We start from the raw sequence: 10,805 nt of genomic DNA, 5'->3' as shown, positions 1-10,805 counted from the left end.
AGAGTACTAGGAGGGAGTTCAATAACTTTCTTACTCAGCTGACCCACTTGTGCCTCCAAATTTCTAATGGAGGACCTTGTTTCAGTCATGAAACTTTAAGTGGTTTTAATTAGATCAGAGACTACAGTTGCTAATTCAGATGGCTCTGCTTATAATTCTCTATCTGTTGCTGAAAAGATGATGGAAAAGGTTTGCTATTGCTAAACCTGTTTCTTCCACCATTATTGTTATTGAAGCCTTATTGAGGCCTCTGTTGGTCCTTCCTTGAGAGATTTGGATGATTTCTCCATGAAGGATTATAGGTGTTTCTATAGGGTTCTCCTATGTAATTCACCTCTTCCATTGCTGGGTTCTCAGGATCATAAGCTTCTTCTTCAGATGAAGCTTCCTTAGTACTGCCTGGTGCAGCTTGCATTCCAGACAGATTTTGAGAAATCATATTGACTTACTGAGTCAATATTTTATTCTGAGCCAGTATGGAATTCAGAGTATCAATCTCAAGAACTCCTTTCAGAAGTGTACATGAATTGGTTATTTGCAACCATCTCAATGAGTTCCTGAGCTTCTGCAGGCGTCTTCTTCAGATGAAGAGATCCTCCAGCAGAGCTGTCCAATGACATCTTGGACAGTTCAGACAGACCATCATAGAAGATACCTATGATGCTCTATTCTGAAAGCATGTCAAAAGGGTACCTTCTGATTAATTGCTTGTATCTTTCCCAAGCTTCATAGAGGAATTCACCTTCCTTCTGTCTGAAGGTTTGGACTTCCACTCTAAGCTTACTCAATTTTTGAGGTGGAAAAAACTTTGCCAAGAAGGCATTGCTAGCTTTTCCCAAGAGTTCAGGCTTTCCTTAGGTTGTGAATCCAACCATATCCTAGCTCTGTCTCTTACAACAAAGCGAAAGAGCATCAGCTTGTAGACCTCGGGATCAACCCCATTGGTCTTGACAGTGTCACAGATTTGCAGGAATTTAGCTAAGAACTGATGAGGATCTTCCATTGGAAGTCCATGAAACTTGCAATTCTGTTGCATCAGAGAAAATAATTGAAGCTTAAGCTCAAAGTTGTTTGCTCCAATGGCAGGGATTGAGATGCTTCTCCCATAGAAGTCAGGAGTAGGTGCAGTAAAGTCACCAAGCACCTTCCTTGCATTGTTGGCATTGTTGTTGTTTTTGGCTGCCATGGCTTCTTCTTGTTTGAAAATTTCTGTTAGGTCCTCTACAGAGAGTTGTACTTTAGCTTCTCTTAGATTTCTCTTCAAGGTCCTTTCAGGTTCAGGATCAGCCTCAACAAGAATGCTTTTGTCCTTGCTCCTACTCATATGAAAGAGAAGAGAACAAGAAAGTATAGAATCCTCTATGTCACAGTATAGAGATTCCTTGAAGTGTCAGAGGAAAAGAAGAATAGAATGAGATGGTAGAAAGAGAAGAATTCGAACTTATCAAGAGGGATAGAGTTCAAATTGTTAATAGTGGAGGAGTGTTAGTCCTTTAAATAGAAGGATGTGAAAAGAGGGGAAGAATTTTCAAAATTAAAGTAAAAGATTTTGAAATAATTAAAAGAAATTTTGAAAATTTAATTGATGATTTTCGAGAATTAAAGTTGGAAAAGAAATTAAGTGATTTTTGAAAAAGATTTTTGAAATTAGAAATCAAAAAGATATGATTGAAAATCAATTTTGAAAAAGATGTGATTGAAAAGATATGATTGAAAAGATATGGTTTTAAAAAGATATGATTGAAATGATATAATTCAAAAACAATTTAAAAAGATTTTATTTTAAAATTAATGACTTGGCTAACAAGAAATTTAACAGATATGATTCAGATATTAAACCTTTCTTGACAAGAAGGAAACATACTTGAAATTTTTGAATCAAATCATTAATTGTTAGCAAGTATTTTCGAAAATAGTAAAAAAAATGGAAAGAAATTTATTTTGAAAAGATATGATTGAAAATATATGATTTGAAAAAGATTTGATTTTGAAAACTTATGAAAACTTGAAAAAAATTTGAATTAAAAACAAAATCTTCCCTCTTATGTCATCCTGGCGTTAAACGCCCAGAATGGTATCCATTCTGGCGTTTAACGCCCAAAATGCTACCCTTTTGGGCGTTTAACGCCCAGCCAGGTACCCTGGCTGGCATTTAAACGCCAGTTTTCCTTCTTCACTGGGCGTTTTGAATGCCCAGCTTTTTCTGTGTAATTCCTCTGCTGCATGTTCTGAATCTTCAATTCTCTATATTATTGACTTGAAAAGACATAATTTTGAAAAATTTTTAGATTTTTAATGATGAGGAACAATCAAAATGCAATTAAACATGGAAAACTAAGATCAAATACATAATGCATGCAAGGCACCAAACTTAAAAGTTTGTATACTAAGGACTATAACAATTTGAAAAATGCATGTGAGAAACAACTAAACACACAAAACAAGAGAATTTAAAGATTAGACCAAGGAAATCATCAAGAACATCTTGAAGATCAATGACGAACATAATGCATGTAATTTTCGAAAATTAGAAGAATAAAGACATGCAATTGACACCAAACTTAAAATTAGACACTAGACTTAAACAAGAAACATAGAATATTTTTTATTTTTATGGTTTTTTTAAAAAAATTTTGTGATTTTTCGAAAATTGAGTGGAAAAGAAAATAAAGGGATTCAAAATTTTTAATAAGAATTCCAGGAATCATTGCAATGCTAGTCTAAGACTCTGGTCCAGGAATTAGACATGGCTTACTAGCCAGCCAAACTTTTAAAGAAAGCTCCGGTCTAAAACACTAGACATGGCCAATGGCCAGCCAAGCTTTAGCAGATCATTGCTCACAACAGCAAAATTGATAGAAATAAACAAGCTCTTGTGATGATAAGTTCAAACCTCGGTCCAAAAGATTAGACATGGCTTCACAACCAGCCAGACTTCAACAAATCATCATGAAACTCTAGAATTCATTCTAAAAAACTCTGAAGAACAAAATAGAAATTTTTTTTTGTATTTTTGAAATTTTTTTTCGAAAATATAAAGTAAAAAGCTTAAACATAAAATAAAATTACCTAATCTAAGCAACAAGATGAGTCGTCAGTTGTCCAAACTTGAACAATCCCTGGCAACGGTGCCAAAAACTTGGTGCACGAAATTGTGATCATCAATGGCGCCAACAACTTGGTACGCACAATTGTAATCTCAACTCTTTATCACAACTCTGCACAACTAACCAGCAAGTGCACTGGGTCGTCCAAGTAAAAAACCTTACGCGAGTAAGGGTCGATCCCATGGAGATTGTCGGCTTGAAGCAAGCTATAGTCATCTTGTAAATCTCAGTCAGGAAGATTCAAATGGTTATGGAGATTTGATAATTAAAAGATGGATAAAATATAAAATAAAGATAGAGATAGAGATACTTATGTAATTCATTGGTAGGAATTTCAGATAAACGTATGAAGATGCTTTGTTCCTCTTGAACCTCTGCTTTCCTATTGCCTTCATCCAATCATTCATACTCCCTTCCATGGCAAGCTTTATGTTGGGCATCACCGTTGTCAATGGCTACTTCCCGTCCTCTCAGTGAAAATGTTCCAAATGCGCTGTCACCGCACGGCTAATCATCTGTCGGTTCTCGATCATGTTGGAATAGGATCCATTGATCCTTTTGCGTCTGTCACACGCCCAACACTCGCGAGTTTGAAGCTCGTCATAGTCATCCCTTCCCAGATCCTACTCAGAATACCACAGACAATGTTTAGACTTTCCGGATCTCAGGAATGGCCGCCAATTGATTCTAGCCTATACCACGAAGGTTCCAATCTTAGATTAGAAACCCAAGAGATACGCATTCAAGCCATTGCTAGTAGAACAGAGGTGGTTGTCAGGCACATGTTCATAGGTGAGAATGATGATAAGTGTCACGGACCATCACATTCATCAACTTGAAGAATGAATGGATATCTTAGAGAAGAAGTAGGCGTGAATTGAATAGAAAACAGTAGTAATTGCATTAATTCATGAAGAATAGCAGAGCTCCACACCTTAATCTATGGTGTGTAGAAACTCCACCGTTGAAAATACATAAGAACAAAAGGGTCTAGGCATGGCCGTGAGGCCAGCCCCAAAACGTGAAAAGGTCTATCAAAGTCTATGAAAGTCTATCTAAAGTATCATAGCAAAAGGTCCTATTTATAGAAAACTAATAGCCTAGGGTTACAGAAATAGGTAATTAATGTAGAAATCTTCTTCCGGGCCCACTTGGTGTGTGCTTGGGCTGAGCATTGAAGCTTCCATGTGTAGAGACTTTTCTTGGAGTTAAACGCCAGCTTTTGTGCCAGTTCTGGCGTTTTGACGCCAGAATTCTTAAGCTGACTTGGAACGCCTTTTTGGGCCATCAAATCTAGGGCAAAGTATAGACTATTATATATTTCTGGAAAGCCCAGGATGTCTACTTTCCAACGCAATTGAGAGTGCGTCAATTGGACTTCTGTAGCTCCAGAAAATATACTTCGAGTGCAGGGAGGTCAGAATCCAACAGCATCTGCAGTCCTTTTTCAGCCTCTGAATCAGATTTTTGCTCAGGTCCCTCAATTTCAGCCAGAAAATACCTGAAATCACAAAAAAAGCGTATAAATTATCCGCTCATCAGACACTCATCACCATTCTCACCTATGAACGCGTGCCTGACAAACACTTCCGTTATACATGTAAACAAGCTTGAATTCATATCTCTTAGCCTCCATTCCGAAAGATAGGAGTCTTCGTGGTATAAGCTAGAATCAATTTGCAGCATTCTTGAGATCCGGAAAGTCTAAACCTTGCCTGTGGTATTCCAAGTAGAATCTGGGATGGGATGACTGTGACGAGCTTCAAACTCACGAGTGTTGGGCGTAGTGACAGACGCAAAAGGATCAATGGATCCTATTCCAACATGAGTGAGAACCGACAGATGATTAGCCGTGCGGTGACAGTGCATTTGGACCATTTTCACTGAGAGGACGGACGGTAGCCATTGACAACGGTGATCCCCCAACATACAGCTTGCCATGGAAAAGAGTATGAATGATTGAACGAAGGCAGTAGAAAAGCAGAAATTCAGAAGCAACAAGCATCTCCATACGCTTATCTGAAATCCCACCAATGAATTACATAAGTATCTCTATCTTATTTTATGTTTTATTTTATATTTTAATTATCAAAACCTCATAACCATTTAAATCTACCTGACTGAGATTTACAAAGATGACCATAGCTTGCTTCAAGCCAGCAATCTCCGTGGGATCGACCCTTACTCACGTAAGGTTTATTACTTGGACGACCCAGTGCACTTGCTGGTTAGTTGTGCGGAGTTGTGAAAAAGAGTTGAGATTACGATTGTGCGTACCAAGTTGTTGGTGCCATTGAGATCACAATTTCGTGCACCATAGACGCTGCCTCAAAGTCCTTTCAGGTTCAGGATCAAAGTCTAAAAGAGGTCTCTTGTCTCTATTTCTGCTCATAAACAAACAGAAAACAAGAAAAGGTGGGAATCTCTACGTCAGAGTGCAGAGAATTCCCAGTGGGGTGACCTGTGTAAAAGAAATAAAATAAAACAACTAAATAATTAAAGCCAAAAAATATTGAAAATTATAAAAAAAATAAACAAGAAAATTAAAATTAAAATAACTAGGGGACACCAAACTTAATTTCAGAAATTAAAGAAAAATAAATATATGATGCAATTTTTTTTATAATTAAAGACAAAAATAAAATATTGAAACAAAAAATAATGAAAAGAAAAAAACGAAAATAAAAGAACTAATGAAATTTTGAAAAAAAAATGAACTAAAGTTAAAGAAAAAAAATGACTGACAGGGGGGAATTACTAACGCAAAAAAAAGGAAAAAGAATTAAAGGAACATAAAGAAACAGAAAATAAAAAATTAATAATGCTAAAAGAAACTAATTAAAGGTTAAAGTAAAAAAAATTATAGAAATAAATTAAGCAAAATTAAAGTAAAAACTCCTAATCTAAGTAATCAAACAACTGGTAGTTGTCAATCACAGTCAATCCCCGGCAACGGTGCCAAAAACTTGGTGCGGAATTTATAACCACAAACTAACCGGGAAGTGCACCGGATCGTACCAAGTAATACCTCAGGTGAGTGAGGGTCGATCCCACGAGGATTGATGGACTAAGCAACAATGGTTAAGTGATTTACTTAGTTAGACAAATAGGAAAGAGTGTTTTGGTATTCAAAAGCATTAAACAGTAATTCAGAAATTAAAACAGCAAGCAATAAATTGATGAGAATAATATGTGGAGAAACAGTTAAGGCTTCAGAGATATCTATTTTTTGGATTGAATTTTCTTACTAACTATTTTAATCATTCAAGATTCAATTCATGGCAAACTATATATGACTAAGCCCTAATTCCTTAGACTTTCTCAGTCTACTCTAACTTTCATCAACCACTAATTCCTTGGTCACTTAATTCCAATTAGAGGATGAAGTTCAATTCTAGTTTATGTGCCACAAAAACTCTAATTACCAAAATATAAAAGGATTATATGTCATGTATCCTGGTAAGTCCAGATAATTAGAAGTTTAGGAGAAATTGTTTTCAAGTTGTTGTTCAAGTAAAGAGCTTTTCCAAGTTATACAAGAACTCAATTAGAACAAGGGTCATACTTCCGTTCCACCCAAATTCATAAGATAAAGAACAAAAATAATTCTTGAAATATAAATCAGTACATGAATTAAAATAGAAAAATAATAGTATCAATCCATACAATAGACAGAGCTCCTAACCTTAACAATGGATGTTTAGTTGCTCATGGTTCAGAGAGAAAATTAGGATTCTGAAAAACTGTAAATTGCGAAATGAGGTAGGTGAAGAGAGAAGAGCCCGAAGGGCTGATTCTTTTCCCTTCTATATCTAATCCTAATTAATGTAAAATATATTTTCTAAAAATTAAATAATATCTTTTCATAATTATAAATAAAATAAAAAATTAAATCAAAATTAATTAATTTCAGCGCAGCTTTGTATGAGTGCTTGGGGGCCACTTGGGGCATTCGGATCCACGCTGAACTTGGAAATTCCCAAGTTCAGCGTGGAGGAGGCAGCAGCGTTTCGCTTGTTTCCCTTTGAGTCCATGCTGAACTTGGCTTTTTCCAAGTTCAGCGTGGGATGTGGTGCGTGCTTCCCTGGGAGCTTTCAAGTTCCACGCTGAACTTGGCAGGGGCCAAGTTCAACGTGGAGGAGGCAAAGGTTGCTGGAGAAGAAGTATGTACTATTATATATCGTTGGAAAGCCCTGGAAGTTAGATTTCCAATGCCACTGGAATCACATCAATTCGACCTCTGTAGCTCAAGTTATTTTTGTTTGAGTGCAAGAAGGTCAGGATTGACAGCATCATTCGCTTTCTCCCTTTTCTACTACAAAACTCTGTCAAATCCATCCAAATGCTACCTGAAATAAATAGAATTGTGCACAACTCAAAATAACATCCATAGTGGCTAAAAGATATTTAAATTTTGATTAAACTTAGCAATTCAAGTGCAAATTCACAAGGAAAAGATAGATAAGATGCTCACGCATCAGCCACGCCCATAATGCATGCTTCTTCACCTCTCTGGAAAACATAACTAGCGTGCCACGCCCAGTGTGTGGCGTGCCACACCCAGCATTCTTCGTTGCCCCCGTAGCTGGCATGCCACGCCCAGCATTCATGGCATGCCCAGTTGAGTAGTGAGAGTTGGCGTGCCACGCCTTCGACCTCAAGTGGCACGCCCAGCTTTAGTGCTTGGTCTTCTTTAGTGTTGGCGTGCCACGCCTGGATCTTCAAGTGGCACGCCCAAGTGAGGATGATATCTGGCGTGCCACGCCTTCGATACCAAGTGGCACGCCCAAGAGTTTGGGTCTTCACTTCCTCTCTGGAAACTTGAACTGGCGTGCCACACCTTGATGTTCAAGTGGCACGCCCATCTTAAGTTGACTCCTCCAAGCTTGGCGTGCCACTCCTGGGTCTTCAAGTGGCACGCCCAAGTGATGGACTAGAGTTGGCGTGCCACGCCTTCCATACCAAGTGGCACGCCCAAGTGATGGTCCCTTTTTGGATTGATGACTGGCGTGCCACACCCAATGGTTCAAGTGGCACGCCCATGGTATGTGATGGACTTGGCGTGCCACACCCAGCTTGGCATGCCACGCCCCTTTTGTGGCCTTCAACATTACTCCCTGGAAATCCTTACTGGCGTACCATGCCTTAGTGCTATCGTGCCACGCCCATTCATTTTCATGGCGTTTATTCCAAGTGGCATGCCCATTATGTACGCCCAGCTTTACTTGATGTTTCCTTCCCTTTTTGTTGCTCTTTTCACCTAAAATTTAACATAAACCCATTTCAAAGCAATGTACCATAATATTTGTCATTTGGTTCATGAAATTGCATTGAAACAATGAATATGTGCTCGTTTTATGGTCCTTTTAAGATAGAAAAAAGGGTAAATGATGCAAGTCATCAAAGAACAAAAAAGAAAACAAGGAAAACATATTCACAATATCAACATATTCACAATAGCAAACAAAAAGCAAGATATGCACAATCAATAAAAAAAGCAAGCTATTTACATATTAACATATTTACAATAGCCAAAAACAACACCATTGCAACTCTCCGGCAATGGCGCCAAATTTGATAATACCCAAATGCATGGGTTTGGATTTTCACACTAAAAAAATAGAGTTTGTCCGTTGCAAGTATAGTCCAAACCCAACAATTGAACATCAATCAAATGTTAAATTCAAATTCAAAATAACTGACAGTATTTAAACCTCGAGTCGTCTTCCCTAGAAGTTGCAATTGAGTGTATAATTATTGGCTATGGAAGGAAATGGGGATTGGATGATTGCAAGAGAGAGGCAAGAAACATAAATAGCAAGAAAGTAAACGATTTTGCAAGGAATTAACAGGAAAGTAATTAAAGCAAAGAAAATGGAAATTAAATAGCTAAAAGAACTCTTGGCAAGAATTGGGTAATTAAGGATTCCTATCCTAGTTGTGGACCACAAACATGGCAATTGTGTAAAATTAATCCCAATTAGTCAATCCTACTTGAGAATTAGTCAAAAGGGCATAATTGATCCCAATCCCTAAGTCCTAAGTTAACACTAGTGGGTCACTTAGAGTCAAGGGAAACCAAACCAATTAACAATCCTCACACAATGTGGAATGGACATTCACAACTCAATTTCACCCAAACACCCAATTTCTCAACCAAGAGTGTGAAAAGCTAAACATGCAAGAAACTAAAAGTCAAAGCAATAAAAGTCAAAGCAAGGAAAATTAAAATGCAAGAAACCTCTTGGCAAGTAATTGAGAGCTAAGGTTACCTATCCTAGGCATTGACCACAAACACATGATGATTATGAAGAGTTAATCCAACTTAGTCAACCTTACATCGAAGATAAGTCAAATAGGCATAGTTGATTTCAATCCATAAGTCCTATGTCAATACTAAGGGTCACATAGAGTCAATGGAGACCAAATCAACCAACTACTCTAATGTATCAAACAATAATGGACATCAATGACTCAAGAATCACCAAAGTCATCAATTTGAAGCCAAGAGTGGAGAAAAACTATGTAAAAACTAAGCCAAGCATTTCATTAAACACTTGGTGTGCATGAAAATAAAATAATATTAAATTGCATTAAAATAAATTCTAAAGCTACCAAAAGTAAGAAAATGAAAATAACAACTAAAGAAAGCAAGAATAACATGGAAACATACATTTTTATTAAATGAAAGTAAAATAAACAAGTATCCATGAACATAAAAATGAAAAAAATGGGAAATTAAGAAGAGGAACTAAAGAAGATAAAGACAAGAAAGCATAGAAACATAAATGAAACTACATTAAAAGAAGAATTAAAAGCTGAAATTAAAGAGAAAGTAAACTAAAAACCCTAATTCTAGAGAGAAGGGGGAGCTTCTCTCTCTAGAAAACTAACTAAAACATGTAAAATTCTAAACCTAATTGCTCCCCCCTTCTCCAAGCTTCAATTTTGCTTGAAATAGCTTAAAAAATGAGTTGGATTGGGTTTTGGGGACCCAAAAATCGTTGCCAGCGAGTTGCAATTAATGAGGCCACGTGCCAGGACCTGTGCGTACGCACACTTCAACTTATGTCCACTATAGCAAATTATATATCATTTTGAAGCCCCGGAGATTAGCTTTCCAATGCCACTAGAACCGTCTCATTTGGACCTCTGCAACTCAAGTAATGATCAATTTAGTACTGAGAGGTCAGGATAGACAGCTTTACACATCCTTCATTTCTTGAATTCTTCCACTTTGTATGCTTTCCTTCCACTTTCTCAAACCATTATTGCCTTCAAAATCTTAAATCACTCAAAAAAATATATCAAGGCATCGAATGGGAGAAAAGTGAATTAAAATTAGCAATTTAAGCTTGAAAAGCATATTTTTCACAATTAAGCACAATTAGGAAAGAATTCACAAAAGCATGCTATTTCAATGGATAAGTGCAAGAAAAATCAATGAAATCCACCCAAATAAAGCAAATAAATACCATAAAATTTGGATTCATCAGTGGGTTCCATAGCATCTTCACCTATCCCCACTTACTTTCATACTTCCCCACACACACTTCCCTAGAAACCCTAGCCCAATCACATCCATACCACTTCCCCACATCGATCATAACTCCCACCAACCCCCTCCCAATTCAAAATCCAATTTCCCACCCATGACCTAACCCTACCTACCCCCTTCCTATAAATACCCCTCTCCAT

General features: G+C 37.1%; 1 non-coding gene across 1 annotated transcript; it reads left to right on the top strand.

Moving 5' to 3' along the window:
- Positions 1-674: 674 nt before the first annotated feature.
- LOC112746017 (small nucleolar RNA R71) lies at positions 675-782 on the top strand. Its single transcript, XR_003173917.1, has one exon. It is a non-coding gene; the product is annotated as a small nucleolar RNA R71 (small nucleolar RNA).
- Positions 783-10,805: the final 10,023 nt, after the last annotated feature.

Source organism: Arachis hypogaea, chromosome 14, assembly GCF_003086295.3.
Source record: "Arachis hypogaea cultivar Tifrunner chromosome 14, arahy.Tifrunner.gnm2.J5K5, whole genome shotgun sequence".
In the NCBI taxonomy this organism is placed as follows: Eukaryota; Viridiplantae; Streptophyta; class Magnoliopsida; order Fabales; family Fabaceae; genus Arachis; species Arachis hypogaea.
The sequence above is the reverse complement of the archived record's forward strand: the minus strand, read 5'-3'. Positions and strand labels throughout refer to the sequence as shown.